The sequence below is a fragment of the Muntiacus reevesi genome, chromosome 14, assembly GCF_963930625.1.
Source record: "Muntiacus reevesi chromosome 14, mMunRee1.1, whole genome shotgun sequence".
Taxonomy (NCBI): Eukaryota; Metazoa; Chordata; class Mammalia; order Artiodactyla; family Cervidae; genus Muntiacus; species Muntiacus reevesi.
In genome coordinates this window covers 17819987-17841978 of record NC_089262.1, presented here as the reverse complement: position 1 = coordinate 17841978, position 21992 = coordinate 17819987, and positions in this window count along the sequence as shown.

Here is a 21992-nt window from a genome sequence, read left to right as displayed (position 1 = left end):
TTTGTTTCATGTGAATGCTCCTTGTTCTATAGTGTTAAGAAAAATTTATTCAAGCTATCAAAGCAGCTATTATTTCCAATCAGATTTAGAGAATATTGTTTCAAGGATGAACTGCTCATAATAATTCAAAACGTGTGTATATGTCTGTATGTGAGTATGAGTGTGTGTAAATGGCATGCTCTTTGACCTGAAAATCCAATTATCTAAACATTGTAAACATCAGCAAAATTCTGAGGCTCTGAGTGTTTGATATTTGTATATATTTAGGATACTTGCAATACTTAAATAGGAAAAATATTTAGTTCTCTAATAAAAGCAGAAAAGTTTTAGATTATTATCAAAACTTATGATAAACAGAGAAGTAATCAAATATGAGAATCAGAGGCACCTGAAAAGAATGAGGCACAATTTTCTCCTTGAATTTAGATTTGAATAAATATTCTTTGGATTTTTCTATATGTCTAACATTCTAAAGTGTGTGACTCAGAGACTGTGATCAATTCTGATTTGGTTAGAAGAGATTACAGAAAAAGTAAGATAAACTTCTTTTAAAGTTATTATTTCAGAGCCAAGTTAGTGAAATTTTCTACAAATTAAAAAAAAAAAAATCACACCTCTAGTTGCATTATTTTGCCTAATACAGATATCAGTCCACTTAGGCACTGAATCACAGTTCATGCACAATAAACCTTAGGAAATTTTCTCAAAAGGATCTTTGGGTGAAAACGTGACCTATATTAGCAATGAAATAACAGGATGGCATTTTGCTCATTTAATTTAAAAAATCTCAAAAATAACTGTTGTCTAGGCTGTAGGAGCTATGGAAGAATTAATGCAGTTTGCAACTTTTGCGAGATGCTGTGATGCAGGTGAAAGATGTTTGTCTTATCCAATCAGCGTCCTCACTGCACAGACCCTGTCATGTGTGTTTGGGGAAAATACAAGATTCCCTTAAGTTTCAGTGAGCTGCATCATGAACTTGGTCACCAGAGATGAAGGCAAGAAATAAAGAAATATTGTGCAAGCTGGTCTGCTGAGTCACTTCAATACACCGAGCTCCCAAAGCTGTCACTGTTTAAATGAAAGTGCTATAGATCGAGACAATTACATTAATACAGGGCACATGATAAAAAAGTTAATGCGCAGCAAGATTTGAACTGTTTCTCAATAAACAATCATGAAGAAAAGCATGAATTATTCTTACACAAAGAAATACACCCAAATAGCAAGGTTTATTTTCATGTGGCAATTTTTGTCATTTACTCCTCATTCTTTTTGCAAATGAAATATACACTATGGTAATTAAATTACTAATGGATTGTACTTTTTTCTCACAGTGAAAACTATTATTTCCCCTTTAACATAAATATAAACATTGCTATTGGTATTTAGCCTCTATAATAAATGGCAACTACACAATACATATAGTTTATCAAAAACTGTTACTACTGCTACCTAACTAAATATTGAAATTGTTTTCATTAATATCAAAATTTTAATTTATAAAATACTTGTTTCACTGACAATAGTGACAAAGTGAACAATGATATTTTAGAGCAACCACCCCAAATATCATATTTACATTTCGGTTACAGGGCTATAGAGTCTGCATATAGTTTCTTGCTTACATACCTGGTTCTTTCTTTGGACTTTGAGCTCCCTCAGTACAAAGGTGGTAATTAATGTCTTTACTGCTAACATTAAATACGATGTGTGGTATGTCATGGGTAATGAGAAGTAAGTATATGTCAAAATAGCAAACACAACTATGTAAGGGGAAGTTACTAAATACATTGATATAATTTCATAGAATATTATTTTAAAACAACACTGTTAAGCGTGCTGATTCAGTTGGAGAAGTGAATGACAAGATGCATTGTTTTTTCATTTTAATAACCAAATTTAGTCTTTAGAGAATTCAGTTCTAAAGATAAAGTATATAATTGAAGTTCTAGGTTATCATTAAGATGGGTACACATTGATTATGGGAGAGTCTGCAAACTGTATTTTATTAATATTTGTTCTGTGCTACTAGGAAAAACCCAAATTAATGCAGACAGTGCTCTTTTTTGAGAAAAGATGACTATAATATAACTAGGCAAAATGCAGAAACACTGCTGTCTAAAAAAATAACTTCTATGATGAATTGTCTCTCTAAAATAATAAAATATACCAATATTTATGCTTGTTTTTTCCTTGGAAGAGTTTTTCAAGTAGCCCATAAAGATGAACTGTAGTACAGCATTAAAATCCATGTGCTATCCTTGAGAATTAACTTTGCACACTATAGCTATGGCACAGACCTCAAATGCAGTTTGACTTCTAATCCTTACATTGCACAATGAGATCACATAACAATTAGTCTCTGATAATTGAAGTCATAAAGATGTTAGTTAAAAATGTAGTTATAAAATAGAACTCCCTGGTGAAATCAGCAGAGTCTCAGAGAAACTCATTAGTCCATGAGGTCAAGTCTGTTTGTAGTCTGATACTGAGCGTTGTTCATCAGGTCAAGATTTAGGTTTTTGTATAGATCATACGTCGATTGGTCTTACAGGAATGACTGACATCACTGACAAGGATGTTCACCTAAGTCAATGTCAGCCCTTCTGATTTTAGTGGGAAAAAAAAAAAAATCATGAAAGGACCATGATATACATGCTGATTAATGAACATGTTGTCTTTCTCATAAAATCCATTATAATAAACCCAAGTTATAATCTTAATGACTCTTAATGGACTCAAAACAGGAGAAGTAATTGAATTACTCTTACAGGAAAACGCCATAAAGAGTGCTTGTCTCTGATCACTGTCAAATAGAATATATATTCCCAGGTCCCAGCATCATTTCTCCTCAGGAGGGGCTGTGGAAAAGCTGACCTAAAAAACATCTTTAAAGTTTTTCTTTTGTTTAGCCCCTGTACCGTGGACTGTTGTTGAAGTCGTGTCTGACTCTTCGAGACCCCACGGACTGCAGCAAGACAGGCTTCCCTGTCCTCTACTATCTGGTAGACTATTTATTAGTAAACCCAGTTTTCTTTAGATATGCTAGCATTAACATACTTTTACTGTTGTCATCGTTGTTTAATGAAGAATTTCCAGACATTTTTTTTCCCCAGGACATGTGGTAACATCCCAAAATACAAGAACAGTGTTCTTGTACTGAAGTTCATATTTAGCTTTTGCATTTATTAAAATATCCATTTACTGATCTAGCAAAAGCATGTTTCTTCTTGTTCATTAATAGTAGTTTTATTAAAATAGACTCAAAATACTACAAACTACAAATACTTAAAGTTTACAATTCAGTAAGTTTTAGACACTTGTACACATCCATGAAGCCATTATCACAATACAGATAATGAATATGAAAAGATGTCTATAAGCCTCTTTGCTACCACTTCATTCTGATCCAGGCAAACACTGGGCAGATTTCTGTTACTATACATTTCATGACTTCTAATATTTTATATAAATTGAATGTAACAGGTTTGTTTGTTAGGTGGGGGTGGGGATCCAGTGTATTTCATTCAGCATAATTATTCTGTGATTCATCCATACTCTTTGCTTATTTTGAGAGCTAAACTGTGTTTTCTGTCGTATGGGTGTGCTAAGTTCCTTCAGTTGTGTCTGACTCTTTGTGACCCCATGGACTGTAGCCTGCCAGGCTCCTCCGTCCATGTGGATTCTTCAGGCAAGGATAGTGGAGGGGGTTGCCATTTCCTCCTCCAGGGGATCTTCCTGACCCAGGGATCAAACCTGCAACTCTTGTGTCTCCAGTACTGGCAGGCAAGTTCTTTACCACTGGCTCCACTCGGGAAGCCCATTCTATTGTACAGATAGATGCAACACTGTGTATTCAGTTATCTGTTTGGGAACATTTGTTTATTTGGTCATTTTTTTCTGGTTTCTGGCTATTACAAATAAATTTCTATAAACATTTGTTTATGAGTCTCTATGTAGATGTATGCTTTCATTTCTCTTGGAATAATGATGCCTAGAATGCCTGGAATATCTGAATCATATTGTAGAAGTATGTTCACTGCTTAAGGAACTATCAAAATATTTTCCAAAATGTTTTTACCATTTTACTTCTCAGCAGCAATATATGAGATTTCTTGTTTCTCCACATCCTCACCAAATACATGCCAGGATATGACTTTTTAATTTTAGTCATTCTGATATGTATGTGGTTATAACTAATCATGGTGTTAATTTGCTTTTCCTTAAAGTTTTTTGATACTACTTATATTGGAGTGTGTTTTATGCTATCTGCGTATCTACTATTGCAACATGTCTATCTTGTGGCCATTTCTTGGAGTTATAAATTGGTTTTTTTTTTCTTCCTAATTTATATGAGTCTTTATGTTTTTGCATACAAGTCCTTTCTGTAGGTTTTTGATATTTAAATATTTTTTTTCCAAATCTATGGCTTGTTACTCTATTCTCTTAAGAAGATCTTTAGAAAGGAAGCTTTTATTTTAGAAACACCTTTAGTTTTTGGCCATGCTATGTGGCTTGTGGCATCTTAGTTGCCTAACCAGGGATAGAACCCATGCCCCCTGCAATGGAAGTGCAAAATCTTAACCACTGGACCACCAGGGAAGTCCTGAGAAGTTTTTAATGTCATGAAGCCCAAATTATTGATTTATTCTTTTAGGGCTTTTTCTGTTAGTTCAGTATCTAAGATACCTGTATACATTCATATGTCACCCAAGTCAGAAAAGTTTTCTACTATGTTTTATACTAGAAATGTTATACTCCTAGCTTTTACCTTTAGATATGTAGTGCGTTTCCAGTTGATTTTTTAATATGGTTCAAGTGAAAAGTGAAAGTGAAAGTTGCTCAATCGTGTCCGATTCTTTGTGACCCCATTGACTATACAATCCATGGAATTCTCCAAGCTAGAATACTGGAGTGGGTAGCCTTTCTGTTCTCCAGGGGATCTTCTCAACCCAGGAATGGAACCCAGGTCTCCCGCATTGCAGGCAGATTCTTTACCAGCTGAGCCACAAGGGAAGCCCAAGAATACTGGAGTGGGTAGCCTATCCCTTTTCCAGCAGATTTTCCCAATCCAGGAATTGAAGTGGGGTCTCCTGCATTGCAGGCAAATTCTTTACCAACTGAGCTATCAGGGAAGCCCTAATATGGTACAAGAATGGATCAATATTCTAGGTTTTAATATGAATATTCAAATATTTCAACACCAGTTGTTGAAAAGACTAGTTTTTCCCACAGAATATCCTTTTACCTTTGTTGAAAATCCATTCTCCTTATTATATATGGGTCTATTCTGGACTCTACCCCATTTTGGAGATCTATTTGGCTTTTCCAGCTAATACCATATTGTGTTGATTACTGTAGCTTTATAATAACATTTGAAACAGAGAATGTTCATATTCCAATGTGGTTTTTTTTCTTAAAGTTGTTTGCCACTTTTAGTCCTTTGCATTTCCATATACATTTTAGAATAATTCTGTTAATTTAAAAAAAAACCCTACTGGAGATTTAATCAGTTTTAAATCTATAGATCAATTTGAGAAAGTTGATATAATGCAAATTTTGAATCTTCTTACACATAAATATAGTATATATCTTCATATATTTAGAATTTTAATTTGTCTTGTAGCTTTTCTTGAAAAGGCCATTCACATCTGTGTCATATTTTCCCTAAATATTTTGTCTATGATGGTTATAGTTAATAGTATTATGTTTTTAAAATTTAAATTTTCAATTTTGGCAACTTGTATGTATACAGATATGAAATATTTTTGTATGTTGGTCTTATGTCCTGTAGGCTTTCTAAACTTGCTTATTAGTTTCTGTAGCACTCTATTTTTTTCATATATAGAAAGTCATGTCATTTGCAAATAAAGACAGTTCTATTTAATACTTATTCCTTTCTAATAATATGGATGCCTTTGCTTATTTTTCTTATTGTATTAGCCAGTGCCTGTAGTTTGCTGCTAAGTTTAATGCTGATTAAAAGCAGTAAATGCAGAATTCATATCTTATTAATGATTTTAATGAGAAGGCATTCAGTCTTTTACCATGTTGGGTTATTAATATTTACCTTTCTTACTTTTATACTGAATAGACATGGAGTGTCTTATATCCAGAGACAGATGTACTAATTTCCTAGCTCTGCCATAATAAAATCCCATAAGCTAGGTCACTTCAAAGAATTTGATTCTCTCAGTCTTGGAAGCTAGGATTGTCAGGAAGTCAAGCTGTCAGGAAGACCATTCTCTCTCAAAGCTTTGGGTAAGAATCCATTTCATGCCTCTCCTCTCAGCTTCTGGCGTTGCTAGCAATCCTTGGTATTTCTTGGCTTATAGGTGTATCATGGAAAACCTGTGACTCCATTGTTGTGTGGTGTTGGCCATATATGTCTCTGTGTCCCTCTCTTCTTTTAAAGACACCAATCATATTGGATTATTGTCCAACCCAACAACGTCATCTTAACTTGTTTGCATCTGCAAAGATCCTATATCCAAATAAAGTTATTCACAGGCACTGGGACTTGTGACTTCAATGTATCTTTTTGGGAGACACAGTTCAATCAATAACAGCTGACCGCTGCAGATGCTTAACTTAATCTAGTTTTTTTTTTTTTAATTTTTTATTTTATTTTATTTTTTTTTTATTTTTCAGTGGGTTTTGTCATACATTGATATGAATTAGCCATAGAGTTACACGTATTCCCCATCCCGATCCCCCCTCCCACCTCCCTCTCCACCCGACTCCTCTGGGTCTTCCCAGCCCAACAGGCCTGAGCACTTGACTCCTGCCTCCCCCCTGGGCTGGTGATCTGTTTCACCACAGATAATATACATGCTGTTCTTTCGAAACATCCCACCCTCACCTTCTCCCACAGAGTCCAAAAGTCTGTTCTGTACATCTGTGTCTCTTTTTCTTTTTTGCGTATAGGGTTATCGTTACCATCTTTCTAAATTCCATATATATGTGTTAGTATGCTGTAATGTTCTTTATCTTTCTGACTTATTTCACTCTGTATAATGGGCTCCAGTTTCATCCATCTCATTAGAACTGATTCAAATGAATTCTTTTTAATGACTGAGTAATATTCCATTGTGTATATGTACCACAGCTTCCTTATCCATTCATCTGCTGATGGGCATCTAGGTTGCTTCCATGTCCTGGCTATTATAAACAGTGCTGCAATGAACATTGGGGTACATGTCTCTTTCAGATCTGGTTTCCTCGGTGTGTATGCCCAGAAGTGGTATTGTTGGGTCATATGGCAGTTCTATTTCCAGTTTTTTAAGAAATCTCCACACTCTTTTCCATAGTGGCTGTACTAGTTTGCATTCCCACCAACAGTGTAAGAGGGTTCCCTTTTCTCCACACCCTCTCCAGCATTTATTGCTTGTAGACTTTTGGATAGCAGCCATCCTGACTGGCGTGTAATGGTACCTCATTGTGGTTTTGATTTGCATTTCTCTCATTGCATCCGTTAATTGAAAGCATAATAGTAATGCCTGGGACATTCACTCAGTAATCTGACCTTGAATATACTGTGCTTCCTATTAATCATATTGCTTCTTAAATCACATCCACTTCATCTCCCCATGTTATTGTAATCATAGATTAAAATTAAGCCACTGATTACTTTCTATTCCAATTGTTGCTTCCTCAATAAAATGTACTTTGCACAATCTTAAATCATTATCAGTATGTAGTAAATTGTTTGAATCCAAATAGTTAAATATATGCATTAGCTGTATTCTTAATATTGGTCCAGGTACATTTACTTTGTTTTCATAGAATTTAACTATCACATTAAAAAAAATTGATATCAGGTACTATGGACTAACATGTTTATGGCAGAGCATAGTAGCAGCCATTTATAATTTCTTGGAAATCCTTGAAGCTTTTACATCAACAAAATTATTTTACTTTTAGTTTGATTGTTATTTACTTCATATATACCCATTTGCATTTTTAAGTGAGGTACAGAATATGCTGAGATAGAAAGATGCCATGGAAAAAATGAGTGGAATTTGAAATCAGATCAACCTAGGGTTATTTGCTTGAATGTTGCCTTAATTAGAATTATTACTTCACATTTTAGCTTCAGTTTTATCTTTTCTATAAAGGAATATTATGTGCTTTGTATTATTATCATACTCTTCAATTTGATTCTATTCCCAGCAAAAGGACATTGCTGTCTCAGTGATTTTCTCTTTCTTCTGAATTTTCATTCCACTGTTGTACATTGACTCTTTTTTTAAAATTTTAACTGGTGGACAATTACTTTACAATATTGTGATGGTTTCTGTCATGCATCAACATGAATTGGCCATAGGGATACATATATCCCCTCCCTTTTGAACCTCCCTCCCACTTCCCTCTACCCACATTGAAATATGCAGCATATGAAATACTTTTTTCTCATCTAAAAAATAGAAAGGGAAGGAAAAAATCATCATAGTCTCTAGATACTATGTTAAAGCCTTCCCACTAATCACTACCTTCCTATTGGAAACAAGCAACAAAGAAAAAAAATGTGTCATTGTCTTAGTCCTTTGGGGCTTCTGTATAACAAATATCACAATAAGCAATACAAATCAAATTTCTCTTAGTTCTAAAAGCAGAAAATCCAAGATCCGGGCTCCATCAAGGTACATTCTTCTCTTCCAGGTCACAGACTTCTCCTTATCTCCTCACAGGGCAGAAAGGGCAAAGAATCCCCCTGGAGTCTCTTTTAGTAAGACACTAATCCCATTCTGGACCCTGCCCCTGACATAATCACTTTTCAAAGTCTCCACCTCCAAACACCGTCACCTTGAGAATTAGGTTTTCAACATAGGAATTTGGAAGGGACACAAGCATTCAAATCACATCATTCTGTCTCCCATATTCATGTTTTCTCCTATGCAAAGTATATTTGTTCCAGCCCAATAGCTCCCAAAGCCCCATCTAGCATAAACTCTAGTTTAAGCTCAAAGTCATCTAAATACCATCTAAATTAGAAATGAGTAAGATGATTCAATGAAGGCAAATTGCTTTCCAGCAGCAAAACTGTGAAAGCAAACAAGTTTTGCTCTCTTTCAAACAAAACCTACAGAGTACAATGGTATGACAGGCATAAAACCCCCATTCCAAAAGGGAGACATGGGAAAGAAGAAAGGAACAATGTCAAAGTTTGGAGTTCATGTCTGAAGATTTTCTAGGTTAGAATTACACACTGGTTGACCTACTGTTCTGGAGTGGGGCCAAGGTGGAGACAACTCTGTCTAGCAGGACAGTAAACTGGCCTTGGTCAGCCCTCTGACCAGCAGCCCACATGCCTGGGTTGCATGACTACAGCTCCCAGTCTCCCCTTGCTTAGAAATCCGTGTGGAGGTTGCCAAGACTCACAGCTCTCCTGGGCAAAGGTCAGGTCCCCAAGGCCCTAGATAATGAGTTGTCTGGCCTGTTGAAACCCAGGTGATGTCTCCTCCTCTTTTATTGAGATATGTGTATGTATGTGTTAGTCACTCAGTCATGTCCAACTCTTTGCAACCCCATGGACTGTAGCCTGCCGGGCTCCTCCATCCATGGGGTTTTCCAGGCAAGAATACTGGAATGGGTTGCCATTTCCTTCTCCATTATTGAGTTATAATTGACATATAACATTGTGTAAGTTTAAGTTATATAACATATTAATTTGATACGTTTGTATATTAAAATGTGCAAGATGATCTCCACCACAAGTTTTGCTAATACTTGTAGCAGGTAATACAATTACCAATGTTGTGTGTGTGCTGGGAACATTTAATGGATTCTCTTGGCAATTCTTTAAAGTACATAATAACATGCTATCAACTATAATGACCATGCTGTATATTAGATCCTCAGATTTATTTATCTTACAACTGAAAGTTTGTAACTTGGAACAGCATCTCCCCATTTCATCCAACCCTTACCTCCTTGTAACCACTTTTCTACTCCCTGTTTCTGTGGGTTCAACTTTTTAAAATTCTATATAAAAGTGATATCACACAGTGTTTTCCTTTCTCTTTCTGACTTACTTCATTTAGTATAGCGTCCTCAAACTTCATCCATGTCGTCACTAATGGCAGGATTTCCTTCCTTCTCATGGTCATATGCTATTCCGTGATGTATAGATGTACCACTTCTTCTTTATCCCTTTGTGCCTTGATCAATATTTAGGTTATTTCCATATCTTGGCTACTGTGAGTAATGCTGCACTGAACTTGGGATGCAGCTCTTTCTTCCAGATCCTGCTTTCATTTCCTTTGGATATATACCCAACAGTGAAATTGCTGGATATAGTTCAGTTCAGTTCAGTTCAGTCACTCAGTCATGTCAGACTCTTTGCAACCCCATGAACTGCAGCATACCAGGCCTCCGTGTCCATCACCAACTCCCAGAGTCCACCCAAACCCATGTCCATAGTGTCGGTGATGCCATCCACCATCTCATCCTCTGTCGTTCCCATCTCCTCCTGCCCTCAATCTTTTCCAGTATCAGGGTCTTTTCCAATGAGTCAGCTCTTCACATCAGGTGGCCAAAGTATTGGAGTTTCAGCCTCAGCATCAGTCCTTCCAATGAACACCCAGGACTGATCTCCTTTAGGATGGACTGGTTCGATCTCCAACACCACAGGTCAAAAACATCAATTCTTCAACACTCAGCTTTCTTTATAGTCCAACTCTCACAGCCATACATGACCACTGGAAAAACCATAGCCTTGACCAGACGGACCTTTGTTGGCAAAGTAATGTCTCTGCTTTTTAATATGCTGTCTAGGTTGGTTGTAACTTTCCTTCCAAGGAGTAAGCGTCTTTTAATTTCATGGCTGGAGCCACTATCTGCAGTGATTTGGGAGCCCCTAAAAATAAAGTCAGCCACTGTTTCCACTGTTTCCCCTTCTATTTCCCATAAGATGATGGGACCAGATGCCACGATCTTAGTTTTCTGAATGTTGAGCTTTAAGCCAACTTTTTCACTCTCCTCTTTCACTTTCATCGGGAGGCTCCGTGGGATTGCAAGGAGTCAGATATGACTGAGAGACAGCACCGCATAAACTGTGTATCTGTTCTTAAAGAGAGAGCTTTCTAGGGTGCTTGATTTTGCTTCTCACACAGGGAAACATGTGATCAGCATTCAGAGAGAAAAAGAGTTTCTTATCTTTTTCTTGGACTTTTTTCTCTTGACTTTTAGAAATGTAGTTCTATTAATGAAGAACTCTCTTTTCTACACATCACCAAAAACAAACCAAAAATGAAAATGTTTCCTGTTTTCAGAAATATCAGCTCTACTAGGGAACATGGCCAGGGGAAAAAAAAATGGAATAAACCTTAAAAAGTCAATACAAAATAAATTTACTTTCAAAGTTGCATGTTAAATATCATCCAACAGAAATAACAGATGCTGTCTTTGCTTAGGTAAATTTCGGGTGATGTAGCATTTGTCTTAGATTGAACTGGGCTTGTTTAGATCCTATCATCAGGTTACACAGGCTTCTCTTTTAACACTCTCTAAATATATCCTGATATCAATCTTCTTTTCTTCATATCTTTCTTCTTATCGCCAGCAAATCATTCTTGGGAGAACTAGACATCCCAATAGTTTTGTCAACTAGTGAAATGGAGAATTTAAGCTCTGCCTAATGAATATCTCAGCTCCCATGCTTGCAGAGCATGCAAATATCTCCCTGCTTGATAAAGAAGCTTCATGTATAATACTGTAAAGCCTCCCATTTATAATGTCAAATATTTTGAAATATAAAGATATAAGACAGGCTATTCTCTATGAATTTTTTAGAATAATTATCAAATCATGAATTCAATCATTCTGAAAATTTTAGATAGCTATTTTAGAGTTGGCTGTCATTTTTTGTCTCTTTTTTTTGATGTGGTGTATAATCATTAAAATAAGTATATTACCAATTACTAGGTTTATGTGATCTGGGAGAGAGCCATCTAGTTAATTCTAGAATTACCATAATATAGGTAGTGAAAATTTTGGTATTACATTGAGAGATTCACTATTAAATTAATTTTATTTATATTTTTTTTTCACATTTAACTCCTATTTGTATTTCACTTTAAGGGCAATCATTCACAAAAAGATTACTTCCTGAAGTGATTATGAAATAATTACAGTAGTATTTTAAAATTTTATTCCTTGAGATAATTTTAAAAGCCTTTTTGATTAAAGACTTCTAGAGGATTTAATATACAAGCTAGTGAATAGGTCACAATTATCAGCATTCTCATTGGCAAATTTCAGTATTTCATTGAATATCAGGGGCTTGATTATAGCATTTGAACCTGAGGATTATCATGTCTGTAATTAGCATTAAGTCTTTTAAACATGTCCAGAAAGACTATCACATTATATTAATTAAAATAATAAGAAGAAGTTATAAAGCATTATTTACTTGATTGCTTTTTGAGTTTTTGCATTGGTATTAATTACTTTTTAAAAAATATTTAGAAATATGTTTTTATAATTTACTTCTGAATCAACAGGCTTAATAAACAATTGATTTTATTTACTGTTATATGTTTGTATTTTTATAGTTAGGTAATGAAAATTAAGAAAACCGTGATCTTTTCCTCAGGAAGTAGTAAACAATGAAAGAGCTCATATTTGATGAAAATTAAAAAGTCCCCTTCTCCAGCATATAACCAAGCAGAAGGGTACTTTTTTGATCCCAGGTGAAGCATGAAAAATATTCAGAAAAATATATTAGTTACATTTTAGAAAAGCAGAGGTTAAATGTCAAATTCAATGGATATATTTACAAAATAACAGAGAATAAGAGGATGACTGAGGGAATAAGGGGTAACTCTTTAAAAATCATTGTTTTGGGAAGAGTTTTCTAGATAATTAAAATTTTTGATCATAAAGATCATTTATCTTATGTAGTTAATAGAACAAGGAAACAGATACATGACTTTTCTTTGAGGTTGTTTTTTTCCCTGTTTTCAGTCCATGGGGTTGCAAATAGTTGGACACAACTTGGCGACTAAACAGCAGAAACATAGTTTTCATTTAGAAGGTTCTACTCCCATTGAATAATCCATAAAAAATAATGTGACTTACTTAAGAGGAGTGATATAAGAGGAGAAATTTAGTGGTTTATACTAATATTGCCTTTCCATGACCTTCTCTTAGACTCACACAAGGACAGAAAATTGGATTAAAAAGTGACTTTTGTGAATACTACTAATGTATTTCTCCATATAATGGCATAAAATTTTCTTACTTTTCTAAGCTTTAAAATGCAGTATCTCAATTACCTTATCTCTCTCTGAAAAGTGAGACTCAGCTTGACCGAAATATTTTGGAATTATAATAGGTTTTGAGAACTGGAGGAAACGTCTCTGGGGAACATTGTGGACTGATTTCACGTACTTATGCCATCCACTTTGAATGACCCAATTTGCAAACATTAGTTCATTCTTGTTTAGTAAGTGGATGGAATTTTACATTTATAAGTTATAGAAGCTCTGTTTTTAAAAGAAAGAAGAAAAGAAAAGCTTCTGGATGTGCTTTTCCTCCAAATAGAATAAGTATCACGTTCTCTGCTAAGGAAAGAACATGAGATTCTGGCGATGAAGAACAGTGGACCACTTCACTCCATGAGTGTGCCTTGGTGTCATTTCTTTGGAGTCTTCCACCCACAGCAAGAGAACCGCCAGTGTGTGATATCTACTATTTATAGATATTATTCATGCAGAACATATATACCCATAATGAGGCAGATAATTCATTTACTTTCTTTTTTGACTTTTAAACAAAATATTTAATATCTACAAATGAATACTTTTAACAAGCATATGGGATTAAAAGGCAATAGTAAAATGACAATTATTTTATCTACTGATCAGCTGAATTTCTAGTCGCCTCTCTGATCTATTCCCTTCCCTCTTCCCTTGAATAATCAAGTAGCTGAACTTTGTGTCAGTAATTCCTTTGTTTTCTCTACAAGATTACAAAATTGTACCTGAAATCCACAATTTTTGTTTCTAAAATTTGTACAAGTAAATCAGTGTATATTATCTTTACGAACTTTTTCCCCTGAGGTCATTAAAGTTGTTGTAAGTAGCTGCATTTCAATCAATTAGCCATGCTCTAGTATCACATGGTGTGACTGCCACATTCTATCTTTCAGTTGTTAATATATTCTGTGTTATGGATATAAGGTTGCTGTTGCCTGTCTTAGCAGACTTATATAAGTCACTCTGAGTAAATGTTAAGAGTAAATTTCCTAATATTAAAAATATTTTTTTTCCTCAAGGTATAAGTAGAAATTTTCACATCCATTAGTAACACAAAATTAGACCATTATCTATATTTTTTCTAATTTTGATATCACTGGTTTTGTATGTATTGAGTGCAGAGTTGAGCTATCTATTTAGTAATGAAAATTATCATGTATTATAGTTTATGCAGTAGTTATTTTCCCCTGTAAAGTGCTTATTCAGTAATGTCTCTCAGTCTTTTTTCTTGCAAGTGTATAGTGTTGAAGATTTGAAGATTATAATGATTCTTAGTACATCAGAGAACCACTTCCTTGATATATGCTAAGAAACAAGCAATTTTATTTATGATGTTTTTTACCATCAATAACACTGCCAACACAGTGAAAATAGTAAATATACCATTGAATTACTGTTAAATTTTGAAACTACACATCTCCTGATAGGGCAAATATATCATATAAAAAACAACATAAAATCAGACATAACACAGATAGACATTTTTAATGAATAATATTATAGATAGTATAATTATCACTCTCAGTCATTATGTCTCTTTCAACATTGTAAAAACACATTGAAGGGGACTTTCCTAGTTACTGCTCTGTGAGCCCTTTATGCCAAGGCTACTAAATCATTATCATTTAAGAAAGTAATTAGCACATCTCATTAGCTAATGAAGATAATGACTATTAAAATTCTTTCCCAATTTACGGTTCCCCCTTTATCATGATTTAACAACAATGTTGTTTTAGTGTAATAACAAAAATTGGTTTACAAATGACCCTTCCACTAATGAACGAGCAATACCTTGTATCAAGGAGCAAAGAATTATTTATTCATTGCACTTCTAATTATATTATGTAGAGCAGTTTACTGTTGATGCCTTTCCAATGTGACTCAGTCAAAATGTCTATTTTATCATTATATTAAAAGTACAAAGGCAAACCTCACAGTATATAATTATTTTTCTATGGAATAGAGTCCATTTCTACAGTCCAAGCTGGAAAGTGATGAATTATAATGATCAATGTATATAGATTATAAAAGCATTTCATCTGCTCATTTTTTTCTATTTTATTTATTTATATTTTGAACATATAAACACATTTAAAAATAACTGAAAAAAATTAATGTTATACTGATAAATATTAACATTCACAAAAATATAATACTGAAGGAAAACATCTTCTCAAGTGGCTAAAATAAATGCATTTACATTTGACTTTATAAATCAAAAAGTTGAATTAAAAATTCACTGATTCCTAGTGCTACATTGAGGGTAGTTTCATAAGTTTTCTGTTGCCATGAGCAAATTATCACAAATTTAGTTTCAAACATCTATTTGTTATTTCATAGTTTCTGTGAATCAGGGATCTAGGCCTGGGTTATCTGACTCTCACCGGGATGAACAATGAGTTGACAGGGACTCTGAGTCCATCTGAGGCTCAGGAGAATCTGAGCTTATTCTTTGTTGGAAGAAATTGGTTCCGTGCAATTCTAGAAATGAAATCCCTATTTTCTTGCTGGCTATAGGCAGGTGTCCTCTCAGATTCTGGAGGTAGTTTTCAAGTCCTAATCAAATATGGCAACTTTATTACTGCAAAACAGGCAGGAAAGTCAGCCTGCTATGTGGAGTTTTATATAACATAATCTAATCATGGACAGACTATGCTCTCATATTCTTAGCGCTAGCCCACACTAGAGTGAAGACGATAACACAGGGTCAGTACACCTGGAGGTGGGAAACTGCCACCCTCTGACCCCCAATTATTTAAGACTGTCTGAAATGCAAATTATATTCACCTTTTCCCAGGGTTTTTAAGGTTTTAGTCCATTACATCCGCAGCTCAGAATGCAAAATCTAAATCATATCCAGGAGTGTGGATGATAGGCTTGGATGTAATCTATGAAGTAGAGCTTCTGGGGCAAATTCTTCTCCACGTGTGGTTCTGGAAATCCAAAGCGAGAAGTTATCAGCTCACAACATCCCTGACTAACAATGGCAGATCAGGCACAGAGAAGCAGTTTAAAAACATTGTGATTTATAAAAATGGAAAGTGAGCATGAGTAATCAGTCCATAACCATTCTGAAATGGGTTCTTTTTCATTGAGTAAAAAACCTGGAAGAAAGCTTTGTGATCTTGGCTCTACCCCTTGGGTTTCTGGTTAAGAAAAATCTGTGTTGTCATTTTTATTCAGTCCCTCAGTCATGTCCAACTCTTTGCATCCCCATCAACTGCAGCACACCATGCTTCCCTGTCCTTCACCATCTCCTGAAGTTTGCTCAAACTCATGTCCATTGAGTCAGTGATCTGTAGGCAAATCTTTAACCTCTTGAAAGGCACTTCGTGTGACTAAATCCTCCACTTTTTCCTTTTATGACTTCTAGCATCTTTTGCCATCTGGATAAGGCAATAACCTTAAAGTCATCCAGTTCTACTTTTTTGTTTACCAATTCTTCCCTAAATTTATCTCTTTCCTTTTGCATTTTACTATAATCTGCAAAACGAATCTAGGCAGCACTTCTGGCATTTAGCTAGAAGTCCAAGTGCATCATTTATAAATTCTAATTCCTACATAGCTGCAGGACATGCATATGCTTATTAAATTGCTTCAGTACTGTCAAACTCTTTGCAACCCTATGCCAGGCTCCACTGTCCATGGGATTCTCCAGGCAAGAGTACTAGAGTGGGTTGTCATGCCCTCCTCCAGGAGATCTTTCCAACCCAGGGACTGAACCCACATCTTGAGAGAGTTAATTCTTAGGTAGGTTGATTAGGAGTTCAGGGCCCTTGTGGAGGAGAAAGGTGTCTGGGTCTCTCAAGGAGGAGCAAAGGACAACATTCTTTTTCTAGGTTGCTTTGTCTTAGTCAATATAACAGTGTATCTTGCTCAAGGACACATTTCTCCTTAACAAGAAAATTCTGACTAATCTTATTATCTTAAGATGTTAGTTGTGGGAGTGAGCCTGGTAAGACCTTTCTATTGTTAGTTCTGTTAATTTAAGATGTATTTTGTGGGAGTGGATCTGGTAAAAGTATATAAGGTTTGATAAGACTAGTGAGTTGGGACACTCTTCATCCCCCATCTGATGTCTATGTCAGAACCTTTTTCCGCCCCTTTTATACTTTAATAAAACTCTACTACACAAAAGCTCTTGAGTGATCAAGCCTGGTCCCTGATCCTGAAGCTAAATCTTCTTCAGAGATCAGGAATCTTCACCATAAACTATCAATCTCTTCCATCTCCTGCATTGGTGGGCAAATTCTTTACATCTAGCACTAACTAGAAAGCTGCAGGCCACAGTTCTATAAGACTTATATCACTCTATAACACAGGCTTTCCCTTGTCTAGATTTCAGTAACATGTTGCTCACTTCCTTCTGAACCCTCCCCGGTAGGATCTTCCAAATCCAGATTTCAAAGTCTTCACCAACTTCTTGATTGCAAGAAGTGGCTACTTGCAAATTTTAAATTGTTTTTGTTGTTGTTGTACTAACACCTCAATTCAAAATACCAGAATCTTTATGCATTTCTCTGCTGCATAGCAAATTATATGAAAATTTCCATGGATCAGGAGTCTGGGCATGGTTTCTCTGTGTTCTTGGCTTAAGGTTTCACTAGTTAAAATGGTAGGAATCTTAATGTCAAAATACCTGGAGTTCACGTCAATGACTACAGCCAACTTTCTCTGAGGTCTGTTGGACCTCAAGCCAGCCAAAAACTGTCCCATGGCGACTCAGAAATTTTAGAACTCTGTTTCTATTAAGCAGTTATTATATTGGGCATAAGCATGATCGTGATAATGGTAATCACGAACATGTACATCATAGGAACTGGATAGTGTATTGAAAAAAAATTGTTGCAATCACTGTTTATTCCACAGTTAGTTTGTTCATTAATTACTTAATTATTACAAACTCAATATAACGTTTGAGTTAATCTTTAGAATTTAAACAGAGCATTAAAGTCTCCAAGTTTATAGGGAGTCTTAACATTACAAATAGCTACACCTTTTCACATGTAGACTCACCCAGTCTACATTTATATTCAGTTATTGGAATACTGCTGAAACCAATATAGCATGGAAAGACAGCAAATTAAATGAGCGAATAATTAGTGAGAAGTATAATTTCACTTCTCTTCTTCCTTCATTTAAGAAAAACATGGTAGAAAATTAATTCTTTTGTGTATGTGTTTTCTTGTTATGAAAATATGTCACCCAGTGACCCATCTGAAAATTTGCTATTCTAGGGGGACAAGCTCTGCAAAGCTTTCCTTCAGATTGCATTCATTTTATCACTGTTATGCTATGATCTCCTCAAGAGTGCATACTATAGTCTCTTCCTTGTATATCCAGGCCGTATCGCTGTGCCTGGTCTGATATGTTAGTCATAAATATTTGAATGGACACATGAATGAAATAGTATGAATAGAATTAAGTTATTTTTAAAGTTTAAAATTGTAGTGCTTTGAGAAACAGGGTCTTGTAAGCCAAAATCAGTGGTAGCAGCTTGCTTACTTACATTAACCCTCAGTTGTTTTTTTTTTTCCTGGAGATAAATGTGCCTTATTTTATTCTCTGATTCTCTTTTTAAAGTGGAATGTCACTGAAGATACAATGATAACTTCTCTTCTATTCCAGATTTTCATCCATTTCTGTGGCTGTATTTATTATTTTGATTTACTTCTGTATTTACACCAATATCTACTTCTATAAATGTTCTACTCCTCTTTATATGCCTACATGGAGATGTTTCTATCTTGAAATCCCCTGAAATCCCCTGACAACTTTTCGTCTTAATCTCTCTCTCTTCCTTTCTGCGCGCGCGCGCGCGCGCGCGCGCGCGCACACACACACACACACACACACACACGTGCGCGCGCATACCCCACTTAACTTTTTTTTTTGTGAATCACCACAGCTTTTCAATTTCCAGGCTCCTTTGTCTAATTAAGTACCAAATCATAGAGACTCTTTGTTAACAAAGTGTTTTCATTTATCTTTCCTCATTACTTTAATTGCTATCAGCCCAATTAAGATAATTGTTTATTCTTACATTTACAATGATAGGGATACATATAATAATGGGTTTTTACACCTCTTTCTGCTAATTCTTTCTTCATATGCATCCCATTTGCTACTTTTCCACTACTATTTATAAATTTCTAATCATTCAATGCATCAATATCTTTTAATCCTGAAGTAAAATTTTTGAGCAGAGCCATACATACAATTTATAAAAGTTCCATAGATTATTCTTTTATGTGATTAAGCACTAAGAAACATATTTTAATCTAGATAATAAATGATGAAAAGGATATTTTGAAAGAACACTCTAACCTAACCTAGTACCCTATTCTTAGAATAAAGACAAATCACTTTGTCAGGTGTTCAAGAATCACTTTGTCAATCCAATATTATGTCTCATTGATCTTTTCTGTGATGTTTCATCCATTTTCCTCTGAGATTTTGGGAATTATTTCCTCCTTCTCTAAATATTACATATTTACAAGCATTAACAATGCCATATCCATATGTACCTGTTTACTATTATGCCATGAGGGCTTCCCAGGTGGGCACTAGTGGTAAAGAACCCTCCTGCCAGAGCAGTAGACTTGAGATGTGGGTTCAATCCCTGGTTTGGGAAGATCCTCTGTAGGAAAAATGGCAACCCACTCCAGGATTCTTGCCTGAATAATCCCATGGACAGAAGAGCCTGATGGGTTGCAGCTCATGGGGTCCCAAAGGGTCAGACATGACTGAAGCAACTTTGCTGCATTATGCCATGAATATTTACTCATGCCCTTAAAATCTTCAGATATAATTTCATTGGCCACATGCAACTGTAGTTTAATTTTGAATATTTTAATTTCTTTAAATGTTCTCTTTATCAAAGTGATTCTTTAATGAATATTTCTATAGGTAAATATTTACCTTAATTTTAAAATTAATCTTGTGAATATCTCCAAATTGATTGACATCAAAATATAACCTAGTGTTATACAGTTCTGCTCATGTTCATAATTCCCCAAGCCCTAATGAAATATGTTATTTTAGGTCCATTCAAGATAGCCTCTAGTTTAAAGAATCAGAGTTTACCAAAACGGGCTAGTACATGCATATCTGGGTTTTTAAGCAAATGATCTTCAGAACCTATTGCCTCCCCACCATATGTGCAGCAAGTTGCAGAGTGTATGGACTATATTTCAGGTTGACTCACCTGTGAAAAAGAAGAGAAGGTGGAGATTATTGTGCAGGAGCTTAATTGTCTGGTGATATTTGCCTGAAAACATGTGTAAAGAGAGAGAAGGAAGAAAGAAAATGGAAATAAGCAGCAGCAAATTTAAGTTCCAAGGTAATTGTAAAAGAGGTCTCAACAGATTTTGTGAGACATTCTGATGATGGTGACCCTTTAGTGATTTATCCACTCAGAATAAGAAAAACATGTCCTTACATCTCAGTGAGAATCCATTGTTGAATATGAGCTTTCCTGGGAGGAGAATACAGAGATCTTTTAATACATTATATTCTCACTGGGATTCTTACTGATAGATTCAGATTATTTTAAAAAAAGACAATATAATACTTGAATTTGTCTTTGGGTTGGCATGGTTCTTAAAAAGCACAATCAAATAATTCTATCATCACATTTAATTAAGAGAAAGTGGAAGCTTTCCTACAGATTAGGTATAAATCAAGGATGTTCCCACTCCTTTTAAAAATCTACTGAATGCATATGAATTATTCACATTTTTGGATGGTAGAAACCAACACAACATTGTAAAGCAATAATCTCCCAATTTAAAACAAAAATCTACTGAAAGCTTTAGGTAATGCAATAAAAAAGAAAAGGAAATATAAGTGTATGGGGATTTAGAAAAAAGAAATAAAATTGTCTTTGTTTGTAAATTACTTGATTTATCAATACAGAAAATCCAAAATAACTGACCAAAAACTGCTAACACTAATAAGTGATTATAGAAAGTTTGCATAATACAAGTTTAATACACAAAAGTCAATTGCTTTTCTGTATACTAGCAATGACCAAGTGGAATTTGAAATTAAATATGTAATAGCATTTATATAAACATACAAAAAATGAAATAGGAACAAACCAATCAAACATGTATCAATACATGATCTAAATGAGGAAAACTAAAAGAACTCTGATGAACAAAATCAAAGAACTAAATATATGGAGAGATTCCATGCTTACGGTTAGAAAGACAATATTGGCAAGATTTCAATTCTTCTCAAAACTTGATCTAGAGATTCAAGGCAATCCCTAAAAGAAGCCCAACAACTTATTGGGTGGCTATCAACAAAATGAGTCTAAATGTTACAAAGAATTGCACAAGCACCAGAATAATCAACACTGATTCAAGGAGAAGGACACAACTGGAGAACTGAGACTAAATGACTTCAAGAGATACTATACATTTAAAGTAATCAAGACAGTGAAATACTGGTGCAAGGAAAGATGAGTAAATCAGTAGAAAAGAACAGAGACAAGACATAGACTTGCCAATATTTATTTATATAGACTGTTGTGTTTATTGTTGTTCAGTCTCTAAGTCATGTCTTACTCTTTGCGACCCCATGGATGGCAGCATGCCGGTCTTCCTTGTCCTTATTGTCTCCGAGTGTGCTCAAACTTATATCCATTGTGTCCCTTAGGCCATCCAGCCATCTCATCCTCTGTCATCCCCTTCTCCTCCTGCCCACAATCCTTCCTAGCATCAG